Raw genomic sequence first — 21,927 nt, 5'->3', positions numbered from 1 at the left:
ACTTACAGTTTTTACAATTTGTTTTAAAAATTTGTATGCGACAGTTGTTGTGCTATAGTAGTACCCGCAGCGTGATGGTTAGTGCATTGGAATGTCATGCAAGGGGTCTTGGGTTCAATCCCTCCTAACTTCTTTCACTGGTACTGCCTCTTGCGAGGAATTGACAAATCCTCCAAGAGTAATTCTTGTCATGAAAAAGTGCTTTCTCAAATTAGCTGTTCGGATTTGGCATATAAACTGTAGGTCCCCTCCATCTCTGACAACATTACTCGCACACAGGAATGGTTGAAAGTTGTAAGTCACTAGGCCCTGGTTCTTCATGGACTGTTGCGCCACCTAATTTATTTATTTATTTATAGTTGTTGTGCTATAGTTAAGATCAATTTTCGTAAATGTCAGACTTTCGATTGAAAAACAAAATATAGGTTTAACAACTTAATTTGACAAATGTCGAATCCCAGCCCTAAACCACAAAATGGATAGCCATTTAAAATATGACCAGCTGCTAAAATGTGGCCTTGTTTAACTTTTGTAAAGTGCAAAAAAAAACAATTTTTGAAAGTTATTCTTATGACACTAGGTTTTATTTAACGGGACCGTATTAAGAAATGAGTTAATACCTGTTTGAGTAGTTAATTTATAACTTTTAATTGTCTCAACAGAACAGAGAAAATCAACAGATTTTCAACCATTCTTTTTCAATTTTAGTATTGTTCATTATATGAGGATTAAAAACAAAACTGAAATGATTTTGCATTTTTTGACGTATGCTTTGAGTCATAGTCGTGTTGGTATACCCAAACCAAGGGCATTTCGTCTTCAGCATAGGGTATCGTAACTTCCTCGAGAATTTTTACATAATCGGTTGCATCCCTTATACCCCCGATAACATAAATAAGCCCGACCCCGTAATATTAAAATCAAGCCTATATCATAATTATTCCTTCACCATGCTTCACTGTTTTAATAGTGTACCGTGGATCGATTTCTGCATTTTAAGGTCTTGACACATATTCCCGACGACCCTTGGACCCAAAAAGGACGACTTTGCTTTCATTGCTCGACAGAACTTTCCTCTTTTTCTCTTAGACACTCTATGCGCTTTAACAAACTCCATTCTCTTGGCCACATGCCATTTCGTCAAGAATGGCACCTTGAGTGGACATTTGGGCTGGTAACTTCGCTTATAAAATACGTCTTCGTATTGTGAGTTGTGACAGCGTTAACAGACAGTTGAAGTCCATTTCTTATTTTCCGAGAGGGTTCTGTTTTGCTAACTGAATATTTGTCTGTCAGTTCTTTCAGTAGTCATTTTGGGCCCAGTGTTTTCAGTTTATGTTGCCATTTTAAGGCGTTACCGACCATTTTTGTTGAGCAGCCTTGGATATGTCTTGAATATTTTGGTACGTTTTTCCCTCCAAACGCAGTTTTCTAATAAGTTTTCGAATTTCTACGGTGTAGTGTCTTGACCGTTATCAAAATGGCGCACTACAGCGCTAATTGGATCTCAGGCCAGGTATTACCTTGAGATCGCCATTTCTACCTACCTAGTGTCTTGACCGTCCCATTGTTTATTTTTGAGCTAACATTTCTTAATTTTTTGTAAGAATTTCCGTTATTTAAATAATTGACAATCTAATAAAATGTGACCAGCACTGCTATTTTTATGAACACAACTGTAGATTGTTTCTTTTTTTTATTAATTATTTTTGATTTTATAAACTTTCGATAGCAGTGATTGATTGTTGTCACGAATGTCACCCTGTGCCATTTCTTCTCTTATCAAAAACAAAACCGAACTGAAAGAGTCATTATCAAAAAAGCTTTCCATTCCACAACATTTCGCCGGCTTTCTATGTTTCTCTGAATGGATGAAGTTCACCACTTTTTCTCGCACACACACAAAAACCCTCTCTCTTCTGAATGCAAACAAAACAAAAAAAGGGGTAAACGGGGTAAATTTGCATCGGCGGTGTGACGGTGGCGATTTTGTATATTCTCTCAGTTTATACTTTTGAATGTGTCGAACTTATTTGACAGTATAGTACAGATACAAATCTGAGATATGAGGCTGTGTGCTTCATGGTCCCCTTTCCCCCTCGAACTCCGCTTTCATGTCATCTGTTTTCTGAGTTCTCTCAATTTTTGCCATTTGCCTTTTCTTCGCAAATTCGTAATTCCTATAATAAAATACACCATACCAAACCATCGACAAAAGCTAAAGCTGCTAAACGCGGTGTAGATACAATGTCAAAAAAGAAAACACAAAACAGATACATCCATCGCCTTCGCCATCCATCCATACACACAACAAATTTATTGAAAACTTTTCTACATATATACGTACATATATAACACTAAAAAAACCAAACAGTGCTTGGAAGAAGCAGAAGCAGAGGCAGAGGAAGAAGCAGAAGCAGCAAACAGAAATGGCAATGTTTTGTGCTCTCATATTGAAAATGTGAAATGTAGAAGACCTTCTCTTCTGCGTAGTTACCGAAAAATTCATTATCCCATGAAATCAAAGTTAAAAATTAATCCAAAATCAAATTTAATGAACGAAAAATCCATTTAAAAATATCTAATTCAATATGTTTCAATTGGAGCTGCGTAATTTACAACTAATCCGCGCTTTTTGGCAACCAAAATCGAAAGTGTTGTTATTATAAAGAATTATACCTCACCTACCTACAATCTGAAAATCAAATCAAATCCGTAAATGATAATAAACAATTGCTATTGCAATTCGCTGTCGATTTCGATGTCGATGTAGAATTGTGTTTCGTCGCCTTTTTGAACGCGAATTTGTTTGTCGTCGTTTTACTAAAGTTTTTATCTACAAATTCTTTTCTGTGAATTGAAATTGAATGAAAATCTGTTAAGTCGAAAGGAATCACATCAATATCCTTGGAATTGTAATAAGTTGGAAAAAGTGTTCTCCCTTTTCGAGGCCAAGTTACAAAAATAAAATAAAGGAATAAAGTCAAAAACAAGATTCAAAGGCAAATTTAAGAGGAGTTTTAAATAGTGGGCCACTACAGTAACGTACCTACCTACCTACCTACCTACCTATCTGTTCGGATTTGTGGAACGGTCGAACGGGCAAGATTCGCCTTTCCCTTGTACCTTGCAGGTACCTACTACCTAATACAAAAAAACAGGTAAGTCAAGTTGGATACGTGTAGTTTTTTGATAGCCCTTTTTTGTGGATACTTTTGTACTTTCATATTTACAACAAAAAGAAATGACGAAGACGATGGCCTCCATTTTAAATGAATGTCATTTAATTAAACGTTTTTCTCTCCTCCCTCCAAAATATTGTTAATTTCCCATTTGCCCTCTGTGCTGTGTGCTCTGTCAGCTGGTAGCTGTGAGTTGAAGCGGAGGACGACTTTACTTTTTCGTTATTAAAAGTTTTGATAAATTGCGTCGCCCAATACAACCCCACCGTCACCGTCTCATATTCATCGTTTCACCGTCATCGTCCACCACGACCAGAACCCGAACCCGACCATGGAGAGGCCACCCCTTTTTTAGATTCATACTCCACGTCCATATCCTCATCATGCATAGCATACAACTCTCCCTTTTCACCGGTGTTTTTTTTTTTTTTTATGTTATCGTTGTGTCTTGTGTGTTGAATAGAAACAGCTGAAGGTAGGATAAGAGGCTCAATCGGTAGGGGCAGTTTAACTTCATTTGCCCGGCACGGCCGCGGCACCATTCCAAATCGGAGGAAAATGGAAAATGATAAAGCACCCTCTCCCTATCCTTATCCCTATAGGAAAAATCTATCTAGCGCTAGCGCCAGCACAGCATTCCTTGCCTATGTTGTTTACCTACCCTTTTTTCAACTTGTATTATTAAACTTGGTTGTTGGATTGAGGTGAATGCCAAGCTTCAATGTCGAAGCCGAACAAGGAATAAATGACATAGAGAAAGAGAGAGAGAGCGAGGAAGAGCGACACAGAAGCAGCGAGAGAGAGTGAGAGATAAAAAGCACAAATTTTACCTCCCCCTGTCGTGGTTGTCAAAAGTAAAACTCCCCTTTTTCATTTAAACTTAGGATAGGATAGCTTTCGCTTTTCAATAGCGATTTGCGTGACTGCTAACTGCCTCTGCCTCTACCACTGCCACTGCACTCAACTATCTATTTATGAGCATTATGAAATGAGAGTGGAGCTGGAGACTGACTTGAAATGTATACGTGTCCGTTTATTTGGTTGAATTTATTCGAAATCGAATGGATGAGTGGAAGGACACAATAGTAGGAAACAGTGAAATTTATTCTGCTGGTGGAAAACAGGTAGGAACTGATGGCATGGTTGCTCAATTTGTATATGACGGAGTTGGTTCCATTGGAGTTAATCACCCTTTGGGGTTGTTGGTTTATGGTTATTTTATTTCGTTAGTTAGGAATGAATTTCTACTATCGTGTTCAGTTCATTTCATTTCATGTCAACGCATCTTCATGGGAAATGTCAAGTGGAAATGCACCCTTTCATGTTTAAGGTATCACGAATCAATTTAATCTGACGAAAATAGTAATGTCAAAAATTCTATTTTAAGTTTTGATTAGAAGAGTACAATATATTGAAGCCAAGATTATAATCAGACAGGTAATATTTTATTTAAATAGTTGTACTCAGTTTGTTTTACATTATAAATACATACATATATACAATTATCGGTAACTTACAAATATGACCCACAGTATGTAATTGCGTGCGCGGGTTAAGTATAACAGTTTCAGCATTTACATCTACTTAAGACTTATGTATAAGGTTTTTTTAATTTTTGACATTGGTTTGCCTTTTTATGAATGTTTTTGTTTTTACTAGCGTAACGTTAAAATGCATGAAAATTATGTTCTTTAAAAAATACGTCTAAACCTATTGTTTTAAATTGTATTGTAATTAATAAATAAGATATTTTTTATTGACACATCAAAATAAACTATTTAAATACAAAATAACTGCATTATGAAATATGTATGTATATACACTCCCAATCACTAGGATGAGGCCACATATTTTTCAACCGATTTTCGGTCCGATTTGTTTAACCCGGAAAATTTTACTACATGAGAGTAGGTACATATTTTCTTAAAAAAAAGTGATACAATTATAGGGTTAATTAGAAAAGACCGTTGGAATTTCCCTACATTAATGAATGAGCTACCTAAAAAGGATATAAAAAAGTGAGTCACTAGGATGAGGCCATTGCGAATATTTCGTTGTAGAAGTTCAGATCAGCAATTTTTTTTTTCAAAATTTGGGTTACAATATTTAAGAACGTTTTACAAATAACTATTTTTATTAAATTTCAACTACAAATGGGTTCCGGAAAGACGTTGACAGTAGCAGAAAGAGGACAAATAGATGCTTTCAAGGAAATGGGACTCTCAAGCCGAGAAATAGCAAGGAAGCTGAACAGAAGTAAGACAGTTGTAAACAACTATCTTGCTGATCCTCAAAACTATGGAAAAAACCAAAAAGGACGCACAGCCCAAGCAACAACATCCCGAGAAAAGCGGTTAATTTTACGTATTGCTTCAAATTCTACTCAATCAGCTACTAAAATAAGGTCCAAAAGCGGAGTATCAGCCAGTATTTCGACAGTCCGAAGGATAATAAGAAAAGATGGTACTATCCAGAGAAGAAAATTCAAAAAGAAACCTGTTCTAAAGCAAGTACACAAGGAGCTGCGAATGAACTTTGCAACAGAACATGTCTCTTGGAGCAGTCAATTGAAACGCGTCGTCTTTTCGGATGAAAAAAAGTTTAGCCTTGACGGCCCCGATGGTTACAACTTTTATTTCCATGATTTAAGAAAAGAGGAACTAATTTTGGGAAGACATCACAGCCGTACATCAGGTGTTATGGTGTGGGGAGCTATCACCTACTATGGCAAAATCGAATTGGAGTTTCTTTCTCTAACAATGAACGGAAACAGCTACAAATACTTGTTGGAACGCTCATTTCCGAAGATGAAAAATATATTTGGACCTCTGCTTTGGATTTTCCAACAAGACAATGCCCCCATCCACACTTCCAGGGTTGTCAAAAGCTGGATTTTATCAGAAAACGTAGAGCTTTTGCCATAACCACCCTATTCACCGGACTTGAACATAATCGAAAACGTATGGGCATGGCTATCTCGAAAAGTTTATGAAGGCGGTGGACAATTTGAAGACAAGGACTCCTTAATTGAAGCTATCAGTGATGCCTGGGACGAGATTTCACTTGACTATTTAAAAAAAACTTTATGATTCCATTCGAAACCGTCTAATAGAGGTCATATCGAAAAATAGGGGGCATACTCATTATTAATTGAGAAAAACTTAGTAAATAAATGGTTTGAAAACCAAAAACTGTAAACATTTCTTTAATTTTTTTGATATTTTATAAGATTTTTCATGTGGCCTCATCCAAGTGACGCACTTTTTCATACTGTTTTTAAGTAGCTCTTTAAATAATGTAGGGAAATTCCAACTGTTTTTTCTATTTAACCAGTTAATTTTATAACTTTTTTTAAAGAAAATATTTACCTACTCAAATGTAAATTTTTATTGGTACGAAATTTGCAGCAAGTATAAAGAACGAAAATCGGTTGAAAAATATGTGGCCTCATCCTAGTGATTGGCAGTGTATGTATGTATTTATACATTTTATAAGAAAAATTCTCTTTTGCTTTTTTAATTTGGATAGCCTATTCAAAAAACTAAAATTTCAGCATGAAAGATCGGCACGAGTACGATAACTTTGGCGACAAGATATAATAACGGTTTTTGGTAGAGGGGCTTAATACAAGCATTTTTTACTATGGGAGGGGGGGTCTATCTCCCCCCGTTTAGGCGGTATTAAAAAAAATATGTACATTAAATGGAAAAAAATAACGGTAATACTTACAATTAAGTTTTATACCTTTTTTTAAAGCCAACATTTTTGTCTATTAGCTTGTTTTTAAATCAAGTCAAAACTATTCATAGTTTTTGAAAAAAAAATAGTTTTAAAGTCAAAATTTGTGCGAAAAAAAGTAAAACAAAGGGTTATAGTGTAATTTTTCAATACTTCAAGATTAATTACCACTGTTTTTATTTCAGAATTAATTGCTCTTATTTGTTTTTGATCAAAAACTGAAAAGTAGATGATTTTGTCTTTCAGTTTTTGAGAAAATTGAAAATAACCACAACTACTATTTTAATTTAATTCTTTTTTTTTTGCTTGACTGGTCTTATTTTGATAGTAACAATGGTAGGTGTGAGTTTGGTGGTATGCAACAGTGGGATCTGTAAGGGGGGCATGCTGCCCCCCTGCCTGGATACACTATAGGATTTGGGGTGGGTGCAAGTTGAAGAGCGTGCAAGGTAAGAAGGGAGCAAGGTTCGGTGGGTGCAAGATGATTGATTGATGGAAAAGAAAATGCAGCTAAAGCACTTCGACCCCCTCGACGTTCGCAGTGAACACCTAGAAGATGTGTTACCGCCCAAAAAACCTAGGCTCTTTACCATCAATGACGAACTTAACGAACTCCACAGTGACACTAGTACGGACGATGAGTTCACTGACGAGACTTACATACCTTCAACACATTGAAAATTGACGTGACTATTTTTTACCAACTCCTGACTTACTTAAAGACTAACTGACTGGGACGCGGAATTCAATGGAATTCTAAATCCTCGTGGTGCATTCTGGGTTATGCTAAATGAATTGCTTTACTTGACTTTACGATGCAAACAGTGAGATGCCTAAGATGCAACCCCCCTGCTTGGCTACACTATAGGATTTGGGGTGCGTGCAAGATGAATATACATATCTTAATCCTTATTCGATTATTACTATCAAAATAAGCCTACGTTAATACTTAAGCAAGGAAAATGTAATTTAATTGAAATATTTTTTTTTTGTAATTTTCAATTTTCTCAAAAACTAAAAGACATAAAATCATCTAGTTTTCAGTTTTTAATCAAAAACAAATAAGAGCAATTAATTCTGAAATAAAAACAGTGGTAATTAATCTTGAAGTTCAGTAGAATCCTGCTTTCCATCAGTTAGTGACCTGCTCTTATTGTATTTTGGAAAAGCAAACAAAATAGGTTTCAATTGTAATGCGGTTGTGTGACAGAGGGTCCACATAATTCACTTTAGAAATTTGTGACGGGCGGTCAAAAAATACACAATTGTGTGACGGATGAGTCACGATTACGGCCTATTGAGTGTGTGACAGGTAGTTCACACAAGGAAAAAAACGAAAGTGTGCATCCTTTCTATAATTTGCACACCATCCTAAAATTAGTATGGCTTAATGCCCAACGTAAAGTGTCGTAAGTAAGGTCACCTTGCGATGAGTTTTTCCCTTTCCCTAAAATTGTCTGCACGGAAGTCTAAGGGTTTATAGTCTAAATTGCGAACTATCGGATGTCCATTAAGCCAAGGTTGGTGTTCAAATCACCAATGTGAAAGAGACCACAAAGGTTTGACTGGTTTTTGAATCGGCATGCACCCCAGCGAAAAAGCCGGGTGTCGCAGTTAGACCGAAAGAGAAAACCAGATCATAACAAAAGGTCAGAGTAGGATGGCATACTTGTCGTGGCCTTTTTTTTGGATGAGGAAAGTTCGCCATGAATATGGCACTTTTTGATAGAAGCTAAGAGAGTGAGGTTGGAAAAAAAAAGAAGAGTGAAAAATTTTTGAGAAGACAAAAAAAAAAGAAGTTGTGTTGGGAAATAACCAAATTAAAATTAAAAATTGAAAAAAAAAAACAGGCATAAAATTTGTAAGGAAGGCGTGATTGAGAAGAGAGGAAAACAAGAGGCAGGATCGGTTTTTGTTGAACCAAGAAAGCTAAGTATAGTTTCTTTGTTGAGTGAGTTTGTGCTTTTTTTTCTACCTTTACTTGTAATTTGTGGTTGGCTATACAGAGCCAACATTTAACCCGATAGACTTTCGCTTGAATTCTTTGTCTCCCGAGATTGCGGGACCCGCGACCTTTGTTCCTTTGTTCTTCGGGAACTTTCCCAAGGTGACCTTTCTTTGTGTCCTTTGTACATAACCAATTGTTCTCTTTTTTTTTTGTTCTTTCATTTTAAATTGTACATATTTTTTTTGAAAAAATTCTGGGTTTTATCCCTATATTTATAAAGGTTTCCCAGATACAAAATAAAATATCTTAACCTTTCTAGGTGCAAAATTAATCTTGAAGTTTATTTTATTTTTTTGGGAAGTAAATTTTCGCTTTTTTTAATTATTTATCTTGATTGGTGATGGTAAGTACCATAATACTTCCTGGCGCCCATTTTATTAATTTTATAATTAATTTCGATTTTATTAATCGAGTTCAATTAATAAAATCTACCTTTTTCCAAACCCACCCCTAACTAAGCTACTGGGTGACAGCACTGTTTTTGTTGTCGGTTGTAAAATTAACAAACCAACCTTTTTCGAATTTGACATTTGTTTTGTTAATTGTTGTCAACAAGTAGGTATCCACTCGTGCGCGCCGGCTACCTACCCATTGTTATTTTAAATAATTTCGTTTTGTTTTCTTGTGATTTTGTTTTGTTTAATTTGCTAATCATTGTTCCGCCAACCTAAAATTTAGTATTATCGTCACATTAATTTTGTTTGTTAATTTTACAACAAAGTCAAAACTGTATAATTTTTGAAAAATTTAATTTTAAACTCAAAATTTTAGTAAAAAAAAGCTAAAAAACAGATCCAAAACATGCAGCCAAGGTGGTCAAGGATTGGTTTACCCACGGAAATATTGAAGTTTTAAGCTGGCCTGCTCAAAGTCCCGATCTTAACCCAATTGAAAACTTGTGGACTGTGGAGTGATGTTAAAGTTAAGATGGTGCAAAACATATTCAAAAATTGGGAAGAACTTTGAACCGAAATGCAGAAAGATTGGTACAATATTCCCCAGAGCAAATGTAGAAAATTCAAGAATCGTGGACGGTCCATAAAGTATTAACTAGGTTAATAGAAAGACTGTAAAAAAGAATAGTTTTAATTTTTAAACCTTTGATTTTTATTAGATTTGTATATGTGTGCTAGAAATAATGTCATCACAATCAAGATTTCTTTTTTAATTTTTTTCTTAATTATCTTAAATTCTTATCTGAATTTTCTATAAAGTAATATAAATGTTGAAGTTGTTTATTAAGAAATAAACTATGCGGTTACAAAAAAAATCTTGACTGTGCTATTTGTCTGTCCATAACTGTATCTTGTATGTAGAATCTAGGGACCTGAAAACGTCAAACATAAGAAACAGAGATTCGTTCTTTAGTCGTGCTCTGCGAATGTGCAACTTCCTAAATGCACTTTATCCTCCGTATGAACCTACAAATCAAACTATATCATGCGATTCTTTGTAAATGGGTACATTCTTAAACTTGGAATACCGACTATCCTAAGACCTGATATGAAATTTATTTTATTCTAGTTACTAAGGTATTAACTTTACTTTCTACAAAAGTATACCTCCTTTTATAAATATTGGATTTTAAATTAACTTGCGCATTTACCATAACTTTTTAAATATACATACTCTATGCACTTACTGTAAAAATATCGATTTGTCGGCCCAAAAGGGGTATGTTTAATTTAAGACAACAAGTACTCCCAATAAAAAGTATATACTATACAGGTACTATGACTATAAAATGTCAAAGTTACAAAGTGCATCAAAGCTAACACCTACACTCATGGTTCGTACTTGAAAAATAACTCGAAAACATTAAAAATATCAAACTTTCTCGAACACAGTTCTTTTCTTCTCTTTCTACCAGAAATAGATTTAATATATTTTATCTCAAGTCATGTGTTTTGTAAAAATAAATTATAATTTTGTTTTTATTACGAAGATCAAAACTAAAACAAAATCCAATTAAATTCTATTGAACTCAAAAACGAAAAAAAAAGGACAAAACATTCACCATTAAACCCCACCCGGCAAAGTGTCTAGCTAATATCTTATACGTACACCTACCACCTTCCTAAACGAAAAGCAAAGTCTTCCAAGAAAACGAGAGCTCTCCAAGTTCTTCCGAGTATACTAGTTTTCGGTGCTTTGCTTAGTCTAAACGGATTCAAAGCATAGATAGAAGAGTATAAAAGCAGTAGCACTATAAGCAGACTACAAAAAAAGTAACAACAGAAAAATAGAATAAAACACAACAAGCTTGACATTGAACTTGAGACGCCATTTTTGTGTGTCACTATAATAAATTTACTCGATGGATACATACACTCGAGTCGAGTCGAGTCGACTCGCCTCGACCAAAACAAATCCAGAGGAAAACTTTCCTAGAGCATGAAGCACCATGGTTATGGCTATGGCTATGTCATGGAGGTTGGAGCTGGAGGAAAACTTGCCGAGAAATCGGAATGGTGGAGCAAAACAAAAAATTACGAGAGAGTGGGAGACTTATGTTAATGTTCGTGAGTGTACCCAATAGTTAAGCGGAGCGCTAGCGCAAGCCATGTCTTGTCTCTATATATGTCTGTCTATGCGATGATAGTTTTCTGCTGCTTCAGTTATTTTTCTGTTTATATGTTGGGGGAGAATGAGGAGTCAGATACACAGTTAACATACCCAGTAGAAGCATAGCAATAATTGAATCTGTCCAAAACGAGCTCTTTGTTTCTTGCCATAGTTCATAGTGATATAAGTATATGAATTGGGTTCCCCTTTCTGATGGTGAAGAATCAGAAACCATAGAGAATTGTGTTCATGTGCAGGAAGTAACTTATGTTGCTTATACTTTTGTATCTTTTTGAGTCTTCCATGAGAGAAATATGTTAAGGTTAAGAGTTTAAAATTAGGTCAAATTTCGATTATATATCAGAAGATCCAGCGACTTCTTTATGTCAGGTTGAAATGTCTTTACTATTATTTTGGCGCACTTTCTATCAAATTGGTTGCTTTCAATTTAAAAAAAAAGTTATTTTTAAGCTTACAAAGTCAATTCTTTCTTAAGAAAATCACATCTAAGTTCGAAGTCAGAATAAAATCACTTGATGGGTTCTCTATCCTAGGTTGTACTTGTAATTAAAGTCTCTCGAGTAAAATGTTCTATGAAGTGTGTTCCACGCACTCACCACAGAAGAAACCCATGGCTGCCAGAGGTAATTTTAAGTAGAATAACGTAAGTGGTAATGGCTGAAACACAAAAACGCTTTAGCTTCGGTTTCGTCAGGGTTACGTTGGACCTGCTTCGAGGTTTCTTTGAATGACACTTCCAAAATGACATTTTTAAAATGGCACTTCTGTCACTAGCAGCTGTTATTTTTTTTCAAAATAAAAAATATGAGTTTTGAAATCGAAAAAATTAAATTTATCGCGGAGGTAGCTTACACAGCCTATAATAACCAATGGAAATCCCTCCAAAAGCAAATGTAAATGTATTTTGTTTGTTGACTTCTTTATTACAGCTGGTGAGCTGTCAGACAAAGCAAATGTTCAGCAAATTTGAACCAGAGCTTCCGTTGGGAGTCACATTACGTAACATTACGTTATTTCCTTACGATTATCAAATAAAACGTGATGTCGAAACGTCATTTGATAGCATGCATTGAATTCCTATGGCTGAACTCGTAAACGTCAGATAAAGCCGAAGCTGAAGCGTGTTTGTGTTTCATCCATAATTTATAAGGTAGTTCTTATGATTTTGGAACAACTCATCTCACTATGCAAAATTGGGATTCTAAGATTTCAAAATGTTTGATTTCTGACTCGACAAATTTGTATTAACATTAAAAATGTGCAATTTAAGCTCCTACACATTTTAAAAGTTGTCAGATCTTATGACATTGTCAGACCTGTCAGAAGAAGAAATGTTATTGTCAGCCGTTTTCAGGCGACATTTAACCCTTTCAACCCGGAATGCTGTTATTAAACTAACATTAAATATTTTTTGTTGAACCGATCAAATGATTAAATCTTAGTATATTTCCAACAAAAAAGCTCCAAAAATATCCATAGGGGGCGCTGGGTGGGCTGGGACACATATGTCCCACACGGCTTTTTGAGTGGGACATATTTGTCCCATTAGGCTATTATAAACCAAGATTCAGAAAAATTATTTTCTAAGTAATGTTTTTTATTAGTTCATTTTGTTTATAAATGGCTGAAAAATGAATGAAAAAATAAATATGAATTAATGAAAAGAAATTAAAAATATACAAAAATAAATATGTATATAGATCTTTTCACTTATGATAGCTGGCGAAGCAATCTTTGCATAGCAGAATTTGGCACTCTTCGCATATAGTTTTAGTGCGTCTCTTGTTTGTTGGCACTGCAATTAGTGCAACGCCTCCTAGTAGGTCCCTCCACAGGAAGATGGACTGCAGACATCTGTTTTCTCTTTCTGGATATGCATCCAGATCTGGATGAGCGATAAATCTTTGTTGTGAGCTTTCCTTCGACTATTAGATCTTCTGCCAAATTAACAAGACATCCTATCAAAGGTGTTTTTGTGAGGGAAAGTTGTGAATGAATAATGTTTGAATTTACAACACTCATCATCAAGAGCCTTTAAAAAACTTTTTTCCACCATTTTGTAGATTTCCTGTCTACCTCGTACAACCCTGCTAGTTGGTCGGCCCGATCAACCCCACCCATTATCTCTCTATAGAATTTGATAAGCTCAGGACATGGTATGGTTATTTGTTCTCCGTTCTTTTGCTTTTTATTGACTTCGACGACATTTGCAGTATGACAGTTGCTCAGAACGGATACCTCCTTAGTGTCGTGCCATTTAACGAACATTAGTCTTGTCCTTGAAAGCTGATTCACCTTTTTTTAATTTTTGATGAATAATCGGTAAGCCCTTGCGGTTAGTCATAATAGTACCAAGAGCAGCTTGTTTCAGGCTTTCAAGCAAATGTATACTTGTAAAAAAGCGATAGAAACAAAGTGTAACGTCTTCAAATCAAAATACATTTTTAAAAAAGCAGCCTATAAGAAAAGTCTGGGTTAAGGTAAGTACAATGTACATACAACAACCCAGTCCATTGTATTTATTATATTTCCAATTTCACAGGTACGTTCAAGTACTTTTCGGGAATAGGATAGAATTGAGAACGACGATGAATTTTTTAAAGAAAATTTCCGTATGTACCGGCAGAATTTTGAAGATCTTTGTTCTCATCTTCAGCATTCAGGACAAGGAACATCCGGACTGGATAATGTGACAGGAGTAGTGGATGCAGCAACGGTCGAAGTGGAAGCGGACGAAGCAGCCGACGGAACAACGGTAGTGGCAGGAGGGGAAAACATCTCCGACAATGAGTGTTGGGATGGCTCTTGAGTGGAGTAAATTGATTCTGAAATACATAATAAATTTTAATTTTTTTTAAGTAGTTATATAGTTTTAGCCATAATGCTGTCCTCTTGGAGATTTTCCACATTACTCAGTGGTTTTTCTCCCAATATTTACTTTATTTGTAAATACAGACCCCATTGAGACGGAGAACCTCAAGAAGGGCCTACAATTTCTTTGTTTTTTCTTTCTGTTAGTGAAAAGAATTTAATAATAAATTCTGAAAAGAAAACAAAAAAAGAACTTTGCCTATACCGATTCGTTAAGTTGTGAATTTTCACTTTTATTTCCTCTGAAGTATATCCCACCATATCGCTACCATTTCCTTGAAAACGTGAGAGTTTTATCTCTGGCCGATCAAGTCAGCCTGTTTTTCGGCCGATAACTCCAACAAAAGCGTTTCTTCCTCCGCTAGCCAGGTTTTTCGTTGTTTTCTTTTTTGTATTTGTTGACTCATCATCTGTAAGTAATTAATTTTATTATATTCTTGTACATCTTTATTATTTTTGTATACCTACTTCCATTTTATTTCGTCTGTGATTTCTTGAAAGCTGTTTATTGTTTTGAATTTGAATCATATGGAAGTGAGAGAGATAGTTTTTGTTGACATTTTCATCTGTCAATAAACGAAATTGGCGTTTAAATGGTTCGGATCAACGATTATTCTCGGAAAAAAAGTTTGTTTGATTTGATAAACTAATGTTTTCAAGTAGATTTCAATGAGTTTTATTTGAAATCTTCATTAATTTGAGGAGATTAAAATTTGTATGGTAAATCTTCGAGATTTCAAGAAGCTAAATCTCAGTTTAGTGCCCGGTGGAAACGTAGTATTATACTGTCCCCATGAGCGAGATTAGCTATGTTCCAGATATTTCTCGCACTAATAGTTTGTCAGATGTCAAATTTGAGGAGTGGTGATAAAATGCTCTCAAAGAGAAAGTAAACTGTCAAAATATTTGGGCCTTCCTTTTTAACCCCAAAAAATATCCTCGAGCAGAGTTACCGAAGATCATTCAATTAACTTAATCATGAATAAGAATCCCATAAAATAAATATAAACAAAGTAAACTTATATTTATTTTAAATAAAAAATTAAATAATTCCTTAAATCATGAAACTTAAATGAGAAAAATCAGTACAATTTTTAATAAATATTGAGAATATGTATGAATATATTTTTTGTACTACAAATTTCTTCTTCAGTTTTTTAAAAAGTTATAAATTTTATGAAAATAATTTGATTAATTAAAGGAAATAGAAAATATTTACAATATTCACTTTAACAAAACTTAAATGAAAATAAAAGTATTACTTGGCCAACCTTTAGTCAATAGGCCACATACGTTTTTTACTTGCGACATATAGGAACTATGTATATGGCAAGTTTTGCATTCGTGCAAAATTTCGAACTCGAGATTTTAATCAAACATGATATTACGATGGTAGAGAAGTCGAAAAAAGTGGGTCCCGCGATTCCGTTCGGTCTGTTTTGTCTGTCTGTCGCTTCTACAGCCTAAACCATTGGGTCGATTGAGTTCAAACTTGGAACATAAGGTTTTCAGCAGATTCGCGTTAGGCGTTTTTTCATTTTTTGTTTAAGTAAAAAAAAGTAACAGTAGCCCCAATGCAATTTTTTTGATCAAAAAACAAAAATTCGAATGTTCTCAAAAACAAACCGATAGTTTTTTTTTAAATTTTCTCTAAAATTTTATTTTTTAACTTGGCTTCTTTTAATAAGAAAAACATATTTTTGTATTGCTCAGGAAATCTATGAACTGATTTCAATAAATTTTTTTCTCGCTCTTATATTGCCTCAATAATATTTGGTTATCAAAGGTGCAATTTTTTATCGTTTGGATTTTTTAAAAAATATTGAATTTTTTTTAAATTCGATATCTCAAAAACGGGTCAACATTTGTTTACGAAATTCAAATGTACAGCGAATATTTTCAATCTCTAAACAACTGCATTCCAAAAATATTTTTAAAACAAAAATTGAAAAATTTTATATATACAAAATTAATTTTTAAAAAAACGCTCTAACGATTTTCAAAAAAACAATTGGAAAATCTAGAATTTTTTTTATTTATAAAATGGAATTTAAATTTTTGGAGACAAAATTATTTTTCAGGTAAAATTTTGAATCTTAAAATATTTTTTTAAAATTATTTTAACTGTATTTAAAGTAAATTATTTAGACAAAATTTTAATTACATTCCTGTCTTTTATCTAAAATAATGCATTTGGTACATATTTATGTATTTCAATAACTATAACTATTGTAAACATCAACTATGGCCGTGAAGCGCCACTGCACCGGATTAACGAATATGATATGTTCAATCAACTATCTATTTTAAAGTGTCTATCAAGAATTAATATCTTGGTACTTTTGTATATATGATTTTAAAATATTATTCTTTAAGAAGAGCACAAAAGCCTGACTGTAACCAACACATGAATAGCAATTTCTTGTACTTTTACGAAAAAAATAAACTGAACCTGATAACTCCATGTTTGCGATGAAAACTTGTAGGAACGTAGAACTGCGTTTGATTGTAGTAGGTACTTTCTACCTGCCAATAACATTATTTCACTATCATCATAAATATGGCATTATCTATCTATCTGCATAAAGCTGGGCACGCCTAAAGAACTATTATATGTTCGTTTTAGAAACCTACCTAACTACACAACCAATAGGCGGTCGCTTTTAAATTTAAACATAAATGTTCTTCCTCTTTCTTATCTTCAGATAATTTACTTTCCATCCTGGTTCTTCTAATATGAAATTAAAATAAGGTTATCCAAAGGAAAAGGCTTTGAACGAAATAGTTATATACATAAACAATTGCTTTCGTTAAGTACGCTTACAAGTATCAAGTGTCTTGGGATGAATTGCGCTTTTTTTTTGACAAATCAAAGGGCATTTATATCTTTGAAGGCAAACTTATTTTACAGGTATATTTAAAAATCTTTTATAGGTACTTTTTTAAACAGACTTTTTGCATGCAGGAGCAAGTTCGTGCGACCCAGTCGTGCATTTTATTTATTTCCGTTGTCAGTGGGGTGTGGTTTTGTATGATTAGTGCAGGATATACTCCATTACACGTTTAATTTTAATGAAGCATCCATTGAATCGAAGTCCAATTTCTCAAAGATTCAGAAATTCAGCTTCTACACGATCTTTGTTTTTTTTTTAACTTCTTCCGGAGTTCCTTCCGAAAAGGAAAATTGAAGAGGTGGTGAATGATTCGTGAATTCGTTCCTCATTTTCTCGTTGAATAAGTTTTAATGGTACCAGGGATTTAAGAAATAAATGTCCATCAGAAATACCTTCCATTGAAACTTAATAGATTTGCACATAGATATCAAATTAAGTTTATTAAGATGAAATTTGTTTTTATATTATTTACTTCAATTATTTTTTTATTTGAATTTATTTTATAATAAATCAAACAATAAGCTATCTAACCACCTATCTATATCATTATTGCAATGTGTTATCCTTATAATTGCAAACAAAATGAATCTAAGCATTTCTTGTATTGGATATAATTACTGCAAATTTCATCAAAATCGGTTCATTAGTTTCGATTTTATAGAGTTTTGTCCGCTCTTCTTTACAAGGTGCCCCACTGTGCGGCCGGCGGCGGTGGCGCGGCGCGGCGTCACCATTGATCAAAGTCAAATTTGCGTCACCAATGGTTAAAAAAACAAAATATTATTCCGTGAAACTAAAATGAGTGAGTGCAAAAAATCAATATTTAACAAAATACATCGGTATCATTTAAACAAAAGAACAATACATTCATCGCTGAACAAAATGCTCGAAGAGCAACTCCACTCTAAACGTCAAATAATTAATTTAAATATGATCCGAGCTGTTTTATTCTCTTGATCTGATCTGGATTGGATCATTGTGATACTAAGAGCTAGGTTCCAAAATTCGAGTGAAATGAAAGTGAAATCGAAATTGCAAATCGAGTGAATTCATTTTCAGTGTTCTACATTTCAAACGATTTGGTACCTTGAAATTTTTTGCGAAATCACTTTTCGTGAAATTGATATCAGCTGATATCTGTCATTTGGGAAGTTGTTGAAGTATTTTTATTTTTGCAAATTGTTTTTCTGTAAATAATTTTTATTTTTCACGTGTTTAAAAATATTTATTAATGGTGCTGGAAATTGTTGAGCCACATCTTAAACAATCTTCAATTCCTGCAACGTTGCAGCTAGCCACAGTTTTGCGTTTTCTTGCCGAGGGTTTGTCTCTTTCTCTTCCTACCTGATGGTGCTGCTGGTAATGCAGGTTCAGTGACTTCTTGCATTGCTTCATGTTCTTGACCAACTTGTTGGGAGTTGTTGGGCATGGAATTATTGTTACCGTATTCGACTTCATTCTCCATACCGAAATCCATCGTGTTAGGAATTCCCTCAACGACGCGACGGTGTAAATACCACAAATTTTAGCAATTGCATCTTCCGTAGGCGATACCACAAATTTGTTAAAGGGGCCTCCTCCAGTTGATACATCTTCTGCCTTGTTATGGGATAGCTTCTTCCTTATTGTTCTCTTCCAGTCCGTCCAAACCTTCAATACAAAAGTGTAAACCATGATTTTGTTTTTATGTTGCTAGTTGTTTATTATTATTTACTTTTCTCCAACCACTCGCGTCCTTCTGCGGTGGACCATTGCTGTTGAGGTCGGATTTTAAATTGTCCCACAAAGCTTCCGCGATAACTCGGTCCCCTTTCATAAATTCCCTAGCGAGAAATTTATAAATATCGCCTCCTGCGCATTATTTTTATGTTTTCCCCTGTTTCAATATGTTTAAAGTGCAATAACCTTAAGAAGTTTCATTAAAAAAATCATTTTTTTACTTACATTTTTAATCGCGTCTTTTTTGTTCCACTATTTCACATCAAATGAACAAGATCGATTTGAAATCGCTCGGAAACTGATAAAATCGAATTGTGGAACACAACAATTTTGCTTCGTTTCGATTTCGATAAATTCGAAATCGAAATCGATAAAATCGAATTTTAGAACACTGAATTATATTTTCGATCGATTTCGATTTCATTTCGAGTGAAAGTGAAATGTACAGCCTAGCTGTAAGAACCGAATTATATTGTATGTAAGATCTAACAATCGTCTGTACTTCAGAGGAACGCTTTAAATTGATGTTTTATATTAATAGTATCTATTTTCCGAAGAAAAGGTATAAAATGGGCATGGATTATTGCATATCTACTAAAACGAAATATATGTAAATAAAAAAAACTCCATCATTTATCTCCCCGACGGGGAATTGAACCCCGGTCTCCCGCGTGACAGGCGGGGATACTGACCACTATACTATCGAGGATGTTAAATTTTTGGATGCAAACAAATATTTTAGATTGATGACGTTTCATCATCGCAACGTAGATTCCAAAACAAAATACTATTATTTATTTCTATTTATAGAAATTTGTTGGCACCTAAATAGGTACAATAATCAACTCAGCTTTGTATAAATCATTTTTGAAAATTATTAAAGTCGCTTTTAAGCAATAAGAGCAAAACTAAATCTATGTTTTGTTGATGTAAAATTTAGAAACGTAGTTAAATTATACGATATTCAATGTTTGACCTTCTGCTTTCAATATCTTAATCGATGCAATTTCCAATATTATCTGACTTACAGCTGTTCGAACTTCAAATACATTAAAACATTCATACATCCTTACTTCCGTATATGTATGTGTAAAAAGTTGTATACATAATGTAATATACTTACCTATTGAACATATTTTTGTAAATAGCTCCTAACATACCCCTTCCCCACTCCAGTTATTGTAAGCCTGAAAATGTCTCTGTCTCTATCCTGTGAATTCTGATCATGAGCCTCCTTTCTAATCGGACTCAAATCAAACAGGATACTTGATACTTCCAATGCGGAACCCAAATGCAACCCACATCCTATTCGCTTCGAAACTAAGCACTCCCACACAAAAAGCTCCTCTCTGTTGTAAATTCAACACAGAAGGGACTAATATCTATGTTCATACGTATATAAATAGATACACATACCTAGATATCACAGGGTTGCCATGACCTGTCAACTTAGCTCGATATATTTGTAGCCCAAAATCGTAGCCGTAAAATAGCCCATATGATAGCTCAATTTCAATTACAAATCTGGAATGCTTAAAAATATTATAATTTTTGTACCTTGAGCTTGAAAACATTTGTATGGAAAATTGTTTTCAACGTGTAATTGTCTGGAACAATGATGTGGTTAATCGGTATTGATTTCTGAACACAGTCCAAACAGAAAGAAAGATTTCTTTTCTTACAGCGTTGCAAACGCAAAAGTTTAATAATATAAATTATAAACCAATTTCTGTTTATATCATTTATTTGTACGAAGAAAAATATCGCCCAAGATTAGATTTGGGCTATTTTTGCTACATACTCAATTTTGGAAAAAGGTAGCCCAGTTTCCGATAAATAGCCCAATGTTGGAAGCCTGAGATATATAGATATGTAGAAAGGTAGGAGTGGAAAAAAGAATCGCCAAAAACATAGAATGAGCAACATTACCACGGTTCGATTTGTGTTTAAAGTTTTTGGTATAGTTTTTGTGTTGAAATTGAAAGAAGGGGTGTAGACGGAGGGTGGCGAGGGTGATGTGGAGAATATAAGTATTTTCTCTTTACCCATTTCACGCAATGTTTTGCAATACAGTACAATAAAAGTACACACATTGCGCATGAATGTTGAGTGCATTATGGAATTCGAGTGTATTGGTTCCCTATAATAACACACATAAATATATATTAATATTTGTAAACATAGCTTAATTGTGTTAGTATGTGGAAAAATGCACGCAAAAGTTGTTGCACCCGGGCGCCATATTTGTTTTCCATTGTCGATTGGCGCCCATTTTCTTTTTATTTCCTTTTATTTTGTGATGGAGATAAATGCGCTTTTAAGTAGGAAACTAGAAAGAAAGGTCAGGTAGATAAGCGAGTGGTGAGTGGGGAAGAGTATAAGGAAAATTCTCTATACACTATACACCATTCTAGAAAGGGAAACCGAAAGCAATGTGAGAGAAGAAAAAAAAAATAAAAAACAAGAAAGGGAAGAACACAACAAAATATAGATAGAAAGATAGACGAATGAACTTCTTAACTAGGTGAAAAACTATCGCCGTATTGTCTGCTTTGAATGCATTTCTTGAAATATGGAGACTTTCTCCTTCCGGTTTTTCTTGCTTTTCTTTTGTTAGCTTATATGACTTGTTGTCGTTTTGTTATTTTCTTTGGATGCGTTCTATGCATGGGGTTGTTGTATTGTAACTATAGCAATGTGATTTAAAAGAGCTAACAAGTAAGAAAAGAAGCTTAGGAAAAAAAAGATTTCTTTTTACTTATTGTGTCCTCTTATATTGTGTACCTATAGAGACGAAGAAAATGCGTGTGGTAAATGCAATTTGATATAACGGCACGGTAGCCTAGAAACGTGCTCGGTAGCACAGTCTTTTTTGTATTGCGTGAATTTGAAAAAAGAAAACTTAATTCGATGAAGATGTTCTCTTTTG

The 21,927-nt window shown here is 34.2% G+C and overlaps 1 protein-coding gene and 1 non-coding gene across 3 annotated transcripts in view; one reads left to right on the top strand and one right to left on the bottom strand.

Moving 5' to 3' along the window:
- The first annotated feature begins 3,051 nt into the window (after positions 1-3,051).
- LOC129938639 (protein argonaute-2) overlaps positions 3,052-21,927 on the top strand; it is a 66,441-nt gene continuing 47,565 nt past the window's right edge. For both annotated transcript variants that reach the window (XM_056046307.1, XM_056046310.1), the window contains exon 1: positions 3,052-3,161. The gene's annotated coding sequence lies outside the window, so the exon portion shown is untranslated. The remainder of the gene's footprint in view (positions 3,162-21,927) is intronic.
- Positions 19,636-19,707, bottom strand: Trnad-guc (transfer RNA aspartic acid (anticodon GUC)). Its single transcript has one exon. It is a non-coding gene; the product is annotated as a tRNA-Asp (tRNA).

The sequence above is a fragment of the Eupeodes corollae genome, chromosome 1 (assembly GCF_945859685.1).
Source record: "Eupeodes corollae chromosome 1, idEupCoro1.1, whole genome shotgun sequence".
In the NCBI taxonomy this organism is placed as follows: domain Eukaryota; kingdom Metazoa; phylum Arthropoda; class Insecta; order Diptera; family Syrphidae; genus Eupeodes; species Eupeodes corollae.
This window is presented reverse-complemented; position numbering and strand designations above follow the sequence as displayed.